At 40.7% G+C, this 10458-nt stretch overlaps 1 pseudogene; it reads left to right on the top strand.

Annotated features, from left to right (window-relative positions):
* The first annotated feature begins 278 nt into the window (after positions 1-278).
* The window catches only part of LOC130217769 (spermatogenesis-associated protein 2-like), a 10344-nt pseudogene continuing 164 nt past the window's right edge, over positions 279-10458 (top strand).

Below are 10458 nucleotides of genomic sequence, written 5' to 3'. Positions count from 1 at the left end.
AAAGTTTCTATATTAAAGTTACATATTTTTATTTATTCTTGAATCTGTAAATTGTTTTTTTTTTTTCATTTATTTTCTTTTGTGTTTTTAGTTACGTCTGTATTACCTGGATGTCTTTGGTATTTGCTATTAAAAAAAATGACTCTATTGAATCAAAATACGTGGCCGAACCGACTCCCTGAATGAATCAGAATCCCAGCGCTAGTCCTGACTGCAGCTTGCGGCCTCGGGAGCGCGCATGGGAGGTAGTGTGGCGCATGCGCAGTGCGGCGGTGGGGATTTCCAGCGGAACATGAAGGTAAGGAGCGCTGGATGATGGGGAGGAGGGCGGCTTGGTAATGGTGCTGCCCAGCGCTACATGACACCGAACGGGTGTTCTTACACGCAAGTCTTGATCTTACAGAGGTAATTAATGAGAAGCCGTGGAATGGTGTGCGTTTAATTTGTGTGGTGTGTGGATTTCCAGGCCCCTGTAACTGCGCTAATGTTAGCAGTGGTGTGCTAGATGCATCTGATATCTGTGATAGATGGGCTACAAACGAGTTAGAGAAGATAGCTTGGTCTTGGTTTATGTGTAACCCTTTAAAAACACCAGAAAACAGCTCAGGTTCGGGTTGACTGACGCATTTACAGATTTTCTAACTGTAAATCAAGGAGAATGTCATATTAGCTTTGTGGCTAACACACGTCACTGTTTATGTCACTAGCAATGAAATGCCGATAAAAATAATCAGTGACTGTTCTCTGAAAATCCTCATTCATTTGTGTGTATTCTGCTTTCTTCCCTTCGTCATGTTCAGTCAATTGTTGTGATGATGATGATGATGATGATGATGATGAGGATGGTGGTGATGAATGATGATGAATTTGACAGGCCTGATATTATAATGTCTATGAATTCAGCTGCTTAAAATGACAGGCATCATCAGTTTCTAATGAAGTTAAATGCTAATTTACGCCATTGGTTTTGAATTGGCAGCATAACCAATGAAGAATATAGTGTTATTGAGGTAAAGTTGGTTTTATATTCGCACATTCAGACTTTCTCCTAAACTAACTTAATATAACTTTTAAAATAATTATTTGCTAATTCTAAACAGGGAAATCATTTACAACATTGTTCACAGTCAAATAAATAGTAATGTTGTTTTCTAGTCCAACTTAGATGAGATTTCAGACTCAAAGTACCATGGTAAACAATACAAGGACCATATCACAAGTTGTCACTGAACAAATGTGCGAATATAAAACCAACTTTACCTCAATCCAAATTCACTGCTAGAGCAGTTTGAAGCCCTACTGTTCTATATTATATGTATGCTATAGGCAGATTTAAGTAGATATGTGTCCCCCCTTGGCAGTGCAGACGGTCCTGAATTCCAGTCATTTATAAAATTGACACGGACAGTTCATAAAATGTTGCTTGTTTAATAAAATATTGCGCACCTGGAAGCTCACTGAGGTAAAGTTGGTTTTATATTCTCTCCTTCAGACTTTGGCATTTAGTAAGATAGTGAGGCCGAATTTAAAAAGGCTAATACACAGCACAACATGATAGCTTGTGACACGGTCCCTGTCTTGTTTACCGTGCTACTTTGAATAATCGGTTTTAATTCGCATGTAAGTATGACTTCAAAACAACACTGACACTACTTAATTGACTATGAACAATGCCGTACTTTGATAGTCATTAGCTGCTAATATGATTTACCTATTTACAATTTGCAAAGAATGCTTTTCTGAATCATATAGGGGAATTACTTACGTCACACGGTTTCTATCGCGCATACCTGTTGCAAAAAAAAGACCGGTTGCAATAGCAAACATTGTTGTGCGGTAGGATGCCAAATCCTTAAATTTTACCGTACACCACACTGCTTTTAATTCCAACCGCAGATGTTTTTGGCTAACAGCCAAAATAAGAGCTGAAGAAATGCTTGGAATGAAATGTAAAAATGTACGTTCCCATACCCTGCCGTACAGGTGCAGTTCGCTGTCAGAATGCAGTTGTTTTGGTTGTTGATGATTACCCAGGCCTTGTACAGTTCCGTCTTCTTTCCTTGTCTTTGGCTAGGCAGAACCTTGATTTTTAGCACTACAAAGTTTTGAATCTGGTAACCATGGAACATTATTTCTCGCACATGACCACACAGAACTAAATTGTAGGCATCCAAAGACTTGTAGGCCTTTAACTTCTCTCTTGTAAAATCACTTGGAGTTTCAATGAGATAGTTGTATATTTGGGGCTGGATGCTTGGCCATTTCATCTTATTCAATATCCATTGGGAGGGTGCTATCGGAAATGGACCTGTCAGACGTACGCCGCTCACTTTAACATTGCCAAATAACTGTGCTTATCACTGGGCGAAAAGCTGTTATAATACGCTGAAAGCATTATGTAAATGACATATAATATGTAAGCAATATAACTTATCACTTAAACAACAACAAATTCTGTACCACATCAGATGTCATTTCCTCGCTGTATGCTAACGCTCCTGGTTTTTTTCTGCAGCCTCGCTGCGTGCACATTCTGAATGTTTACAAACTGGTAATTCGTCTATAGAGAAGGTGAAAGTCCTAATGTGCGAATATAAAACCAACGCTAACCCAAACGAAGAGCTCCTCTACATGACCCACTTGTTGCCATTGGGGTAAAGTTGGTTTAAATTTGCGCTTTCACCATACCAAAGTATTTTTTGCGAATCCTAAATAGGGAAATTATATTAGCAGCCAATGTTATCAAGGTACGACATTGTTTACAGTCGAAATAATGGAAAGGCTGTTTTGAAGTCAGTCTTATATGAGATTTCAGATTAAATATTCAAAGTAGTGTGTTAAACAATATAGGGACTGTATCACAAGTTGTCACTGAATGAATGTACGAACATAAAGCGAACTTACCTCAAAGTATGGAGGTAAACAAGTCATCTTTTTGGTGGAGTTGTGGTCACAGACCAATCAGTATTTAACTTGAAGAAGACAGATTTTTTTAATCACTTGAGACAGAGAAGACGCCATATGTCTTTGCCGCTTGTCATAGTAACACAAGGGTGATTCGAAGCAGCCAGCTGGCTCATTCTGTGCAGTTTCTCCAGAGTGCCTGTAGCAGGTCTGATGACAGTACAGCTGATTCACAGATGACAGCTATTACATGTGTTTTGTGTTTATTCTGACACATTAATACCGTTTCTTACTTATTTATATTTTATAACAGTACTCTATTCCTGTAAGAATAATGATTAATTTTTTTCACGTTTATTAAAATATAGTGATTTTATTGGTGTTGAATCCGTGGTGTCAAACTCAACCCTGCAGTTTAGTTCCAACCCTGCTTCAACACACTTACCTGTAGCTTTTAAACAAGCCTGAATAAATCAATTGGTTTCATTTGGTGAAAATCGAAATGTGATTCAATTTATTTGTGAAACATCTGAAATGGCTGTGTATTTTAATGAAATTTTTATTTATTTATATTAAAATCTAACTAGGGTTGCACGGTTTACCAGTACTATGGTAGTATGGTGATATTATTATGGCTCCAAAATAAAAACTGTAGTTTTTAACAGTAGTATCGTCATTTTGGTCTATCTATAATACATAATGTTGCATGTGGAAAAGTCACTAAAATGCTCACACGTTTGTGCAACAATTGACAATTTTATTTGAATAGTCCGTGGAGCCCTTCAAGGTTGCAAAACGGTGTAGAATTCACGCCTTTTATGGTAGCTTATTGCAATTTTTTTAACGCTTCAGTTTGAACGCACATCTAAATCAGTTCATTTCTGTTTCTGTCAATATGATTTAGCAGCTAAAACAACCACAACAATCTCTTAAAAAGAAGGACTCACAAAGTGACGTTTTAAATATCTGATAAGACTTAAAAAAATTAAAATAGATGAAAAACCCAAAAGAACAACAGGAAACATTGAAGCAATTTTTGACCACTTCATATAGCCTAATATTGTTGGAAAATACTCTTTTTGTAACGAATTTCGTTGGTATAATTTGTTTCTTTATTTGAATGTATTTTTTGTTGGTCAGTTATCTACAAAATAGTTTAGGTGAAGTGATGCGCAAATACTTTTTCAATAATAAGGGAATTGTGAATTCAATTCAACTAAGCCAAGTATATTTTATAACATATAAAATATAGTATTTCTGACAAATTTCTTTATTTTATAGATTTGAGTTATGAATTACAGTATCACAATACTTCAGCTGGTGTAGTATCGTAACGTGACTTAATGGTATTGCGACAACCCTAAATCTACTTCATCTTTGATTAAGTACTGAAATATTGCGTGAACATCAATACCGAAAGCAGAATTAATGTCTGCGGCCGATGTTTCTTCTCTGACTGCAAGCAACAAATCTTGCCAGTTGTTTATATTCAGCTGCACCTGAAGCACCCTTCTATTTTTGAGTTGATTTCCTTAACAGTAAATGCTGAGTGGTTGATGAAGCCACAGTCTCAAACCCTTTGCTTCTGATGAAACTGAACATTTGCACTAAAGGCAGTATACAGATAGAAAATTTCATCATTTGCCTCTCTGGCAATTAAACTGGGCCACAGCATTTTTAATATGCACTACTTACAATCATTGTATAAAATGTATGTTGTTGGTCACATGGCTATTCCTTAAGGGGATATTTCACCCAAAAATGAAAATGGTCATTTTTTTTTCCAGTTCAACACAGGAAGATTAGAAGAATGGTGGGGAAAAACAGCAATTGATTATTGCTTACTTCCTGTTTGTGTCCTGAGTAGTATGTATATAGTATTAAGTATATAATGAGGCCAGATGAGAATTTATAGGCCATGTGATAATGACAACATGGCAGATGTAGTACATCTGAATTCCATTCATTCTACTCCCATTCATACTGTATAGAACATACTTTTCTAACGTGTATGCAGTAAATTCAAATGCAAATGTCGTACATACAGTGGGTATGGAAAGTATTCACACCCCTTTAAATCTTTCACTTTTTATTATATTGCAGCCATTTGCTAAAACCCCATGTTGACAGAAAAACACAGAATTGTTGACATTTTTGCAGATTTATTAAAAATGAATAACTGAAATATCACATGGTCATAAGTATTCAGACATTTTGCTCAGTATTTAGACACCCTTGACTCTTTTTGGGAACCTGGATTTGGATCCTCTGCTATTCCTCCTTGCAGATCCTCTCTAGTTCTGTCAGGTTGGATGGTAAACGTTGGTGGACAGCGGTCTCTCCAGAGATGCTCAATTGTGTTTAAGTCAGGGCTCTGGCTGGGCAATTCGAGAACAGTCAGAGTGTTGTTGTGAAGCCAGTAGGTAAACCTTTGGCCTAGTCTGAGGTTCTAAGCACTCTGGAGGTTTTCATCCAGGACATCCATGTCCTTGGCCGCATTAATCGTCCTGTCCCTGCAGCTGAAAAACACCCCCACAGCATGATGCTGCCACTACCATGCTTCACTGAGGGAACTATATTGGACTGGTGATGAGCAGTGCCTGTCTTTTTCCACACATACCTCTTGGAATTAAGGCCAAAAAGTTCTATTTGTTGTCATCAGACCTGAGAAACTTATTTCTCACCATCTTGGAGTCCATCAGGTGTGTTTTTCTCTAAACTCTATGCAGGCTTTCATGAGTCGGGCCACTCTGCCATCTCTTGACTGCATCTCTGGAGCTCAGGACCAGTCATGTTTAAAATCAAGTCCAATCAGTATATAATCAACACAGTTGGACTCAAATGAAGGTGTAGAACAGGGGTGTCCGAACTCAGTCTTGAAGGGCCGGTGTCCTGGAGAGTTTAGCTCCAACTCTAACTCTGAACCAGCTAATTAAGCTTTTACTACATTTATGCCCCGGTCACACTCAAGTTTGAGCGTGCAAGATTCTGTCGTATGGTGCCGCGAAATGGGGCGGGATTAGACATTTTAAAAAAGTGAGCGATTGGTCCATATTTAAAAATTTTTGTCCAGAGAGTTCATGTTTTGATCCTCGATTGGTCTCACACGTGATGCAATTTTGCAGGTCAGAGTTCACCAAGCTTGAACTTTGATGCATTTGCGTGCTTATAAATGGAAGTCTATGGGTGAAAAGTCCAGTGTGACAGCAGCTATACTAAAAACCTCCTGCGGGTGTGTTGAAGCAAGCTGGAGCTAAACTCAGCAAGACACCGGTCCTCCATGTTTGGGCACCCCTGATGTAGAACCCTCTCACGGTTGATCAGAATAAATGGAGTTAAATATACAGTAAGAGTGTCACAGCAAGGGGTTAGGACCATGTGATATTTCAGTTCTTTTTGAAAATCTGCAAAAATGTCAACAATTCTGTTTTTCTGTCATTATAGGGTGCTGTGTGTACATTAATGAGGGAAAAATGAACTTAAATGATTTTAGCAAATGGTTGAATATAACAAAATATGAAACATTTAAGGGCAGATGAATACTTTCCGTACCCACTGTACACAAGTAGTAGGTGATTTCTGACTTATTTTTGTAGTTCCCAAATGTCAATGGCTGTTTGTTTTTAAATATTTTTATAAATAGCTTGTGTTTAACAGAAGATAAAAGGGTACAACTTATCCTTTAACCACCCATTTAATGGCTGTCAACAAAGAAAAAAAAATGTTTTAAGTGGTGTTGTTGGCATCTACTAGCAGTAGGTAACTTCTCATGCTAATGTTTTAGTTAGTCTGACCCATATTTACATAAATTCCACGTCCATTTTAGCCTGCTTGAAATAGAGACTACATCACAAATGTGTCATTTTCATGCTCATAGTCTGTACTGGTGTTTCTGTGTGTCTGCATTATGAACTAGCTCTGTGAAATATCACCTATCGCACTGCAGCCTGACTAGTGTTATTCAAATGATTTCTGTTCTTCTGTCATTGCAGCAGCTGGCATCATTGGACATGGTGTTTTTTAAGTGCACTCCACTCCGCAACCCGTGACCTTCAACCTACTGCAGCGGGGAAAGCCTGGCAGTGAGCGCTCAAAAAAGCAAGGAGTCTCCGTTCATCCTCTGTTCAATCCCACTCATATGCCATGTTGCTCCTTCTTAGGTGTTTTGTCTAATGAGGCACCCAAATATGCCCCTTACAATGGGAGAGAGGCCTGGGCAAGGCGTTCCCCCAAATTAAACCAAGCACACCTTGGAAGAACACATTCATTATTCTATATCTCACTTTCGAGGACCAATGTTGCCATGAATTTAGCCAATGCTGCTGATATGGCATTGAAACATAAATAAATATCTATGTCTCACTTTGGAGGACGATCGCAGCTTGCTGATTTTCACTGCCACACTGCACCATTGCCCCAGGTCCTCTGGTGTCTAGTGGGAGAGAGGTCTTGAGATGGCAAGGGGTCCTTTTTAAAGAAACACCTGGATTGTGGAATAAGAGGTTGCAAGCTACGCAGCCCACTGCCACCAATGGATGCCAAGTTGCGAGAGGATCTGTTCCGCAGGTATGTGGCATCTCTGGAGAATCGGCTTGAGGAGGGAGCCACTGAAGGAGGAGGAGATAGACAAGGAGCTAAGACTGAGGAGGCGCTGATTTCTACTGCAACAGCATTGCTAGGCTCATACCAGGCCGATCCAGGGCAGCGATTTCGCATGCTTCGCTTCTATGATTGTTGAGAACTCCCTGAGGACTCAGAGAGGCACAAGCTTGCGGACACTGGGAACAGCCTTTGCAACGCTGGAAACCATCTGCACCAATTTGCTGCTTTTTCCTTGGAAGAAGGAGTACCGTTGCATAAAGGTGAGTCAGTACGTTAATTATTAGGTCTTAAAATTCTAATTATGTACATCTTGATATCCACTGAGCACACAAGGAATGATGTTTCTTTTTGGGTGAACTATCATCGGACAGAAACAGATGTGTGGGAAGTTAAGGTTGTAGATGCAGTGGGAATGAACATTCTATTGGGGTTGTATAATTGCCTAAAGCAGGGGTTACCACACTCTGTCCCGGAGGGCCAGTGGCCTGCATTGTTATCTCCAATCCTAATCAAACACACCTAAACAAGCTAATCAAGATCTTCATAGGCACACTTCCAGGCAGGTGTGTTGAGGCAAGTTGGAGCATCATATCAGTATTTTTATTTTTACTTGCGTTGACAATAGAAACAGATTGACACCATTGAAAATAATGGCAGCCTCCATAGTTAAAAATATGTATAAAAATATCTGGATTTTATAAACGTAATCTGTTATGTTTTTCTCTACTTATAAGGATACTTAAGGATAGTTTGTCCAAAACAGAACATTGGTCATCATTTACTGACCTTTTACTTACTTTACTGTTTGAGTTTCTTTCTCCTGTTAAACTCTAAGAATTTATTTTAAAGACACCTGCTACATTACTGTGGAAATCAGTAGATATAGGTTTTCAGCTTTCTTTAAAATATCTTCTTTAGTGTTTAACAGAAGAAAGGGAACCACTTGAGTGAGAGTAAGTAGTAAAGTTTCATTTTCATATCTCTTTTACATTGTTAATATTAAAAATAAATAAAGAGATTATGTAATATCATAGTGCTTTTGTCAGTGTAATGACTTGTCTTTCACACTTGCAGACCTTCACAGGGCCATATGTGTACCAGTTGCAGTCTGTGTTATGCGACGCTGACCTGCGATCTCTACTGCGTTCCATGGGTTATTCAAGAGAGCAGGAATTGCAGTACAATGTTAGGGACCATCCAGGTGGAGCGTCCCACCTTCGGCAGCTTGCTTTTGAACTGCTTCTGGCCCAGGCGGAGTGCCGTCTGGTGGGTGAGGTGGTTTCCATGTCTCGTGGCTTTGCCTCAGAGCTGGAGGCTGTGGAACTGAGAAGAAACACAAGGGAAGATGCAGCGGGGTGTGCCGATGCCCTTCGCAGACGAGACAGCCTCAGTGGAGACTTGTCCCGCTTGTCTGTGCGGCCTTTAGATATTGACCGTGCACACCTAAGGCGAAGCGGTCGCCCGTCTAAGTCAGTGGATGTAACAGACAGCGCAGGACACTGGCACCAGGCCAGCAAGCCTGTGCTGAAGGCCTCGCTCAGCCTGCGCAAGGAGCCATTGTTTGTTGACACAGAAGAAGACATGAAGGATGAAATCATCCGACCTAGCCCCTCACTCTATCCAGTGGCAGCGCCGCCTTCTTACAGTCCAGTGGCTGACTTCCCAATTCAATCGCCCCCGTCTGAGCCATACTCCTACCACTTGTCCTCCTGGATGAAGTGGACCTGTACACCGAGCGGGGTTGGGTGGCCACCAGACACCCTCTAGGCCACCAAGCCGGGAGCCTCGAGACAGCTGGGTTTTGAAAGGACACATGATGAAGTGCCAGGGCTGCGGTATAGGCTGCCCTTCGCTCTCTTCTTGCCAGAGGTGCGACATGATCTTGTGCTCCTCTTGCCATGCGGTGGACCCAGCGCCTTGTTGCGGCTTCCAGGATTACACTAAAACCTCCCGCCCTCTGGACGGCTACATGCCCATCAAGGAGAAATTGTCTGTCTACTCCAGCGCCCACTCGCACACTCACCCCATCACCCACCCCACGCTCAGTCCCATTCGCTGTTGCTGGACAAAGCTGTGATGAGCTCCAAGCTGTTTCCCAGTAAACCTGGGTTCGGGCCCCAGTCCGGTGGGCAGCTTGGTCAGCAGTGGCAGCAGCAGCAGTGGGGGTGAGCGGCTGAGTGTGGGCGGCTCCCGCTGTGGGTTTTGCAACAAGCCAGGTGCCTCTCACACCTGTGTTAACTGCTCCAAGGTTTCATGTGACACCTGCATGAGCCTCTACGCCAGTGATTTGTGCACTCGCAAAAATCCCCATCATAACTTTGTGCCCAATCATCAACTCAATTTCAAATCCAGCACCATATCTCACCTCGTATATCGATAGACCAGAAACACAGTTATGCACTACACCTCTATTGCTTCTTTTATCTCTGCTTTTTTCCCACCCTTAATTTCTGTTTTATTTAAGTTGTCCTGCTTCCTTTCTCCTTTGGCAATTGTTTGGTTTTGGTCATGTGATCTTGCAGTGCATTTCCTGTCCCTCAGTTGACTGTTCATAACTGTTTGACTAGAGAGGTCAATCTCAGTATCAGTGTTTGTTAACTTGGATTAAAAAAAAACATGCAGCGAGTAGCAGAGACTTCACCCTGGAATTGAAACGAGAAAGTTGGAACTTCTCAAACCTGAACAAAAGAAAAAAAAGATTTATGATAATGATAATAACATTACACTGGACATAAATAGTATATATTTTGAATTGTGAAGCTATAGATCTATGTAAGACTATTGGTCTCATAGTGGGGGGAGGGGTTTCCCAGTTAAATGGGGTTCAGTAGTGAATTTGTATCAGAACTTTAAGTTGCTGTTATGTCACTATATTGAGTCCTCTGACAAGAAATGCCTTGTGGGTTTTACCCCTAAGAAGTCAGCCTATGCTGTTCAAAATGCTGCTGTTGA

Source organism: Danio aesculapii, chromosome 23 (assembly GCF_903798145.1).
Source record: "Danio aesculapii chromosome 23, fDanAes4.1, whole genome shotgun sequence".
NCBI classification, from domain to species: Eukaryota; Metazoa; Chordata; class Actinopteri; order Cypriniformes; family Danionidae; genus Danio; species Danio aesculapii.
The sequence above is the reverse complement of the archived record's forward strand: the minus strand, read 5'-3'. Positions and strand labels throughout refer to the sequence as shown.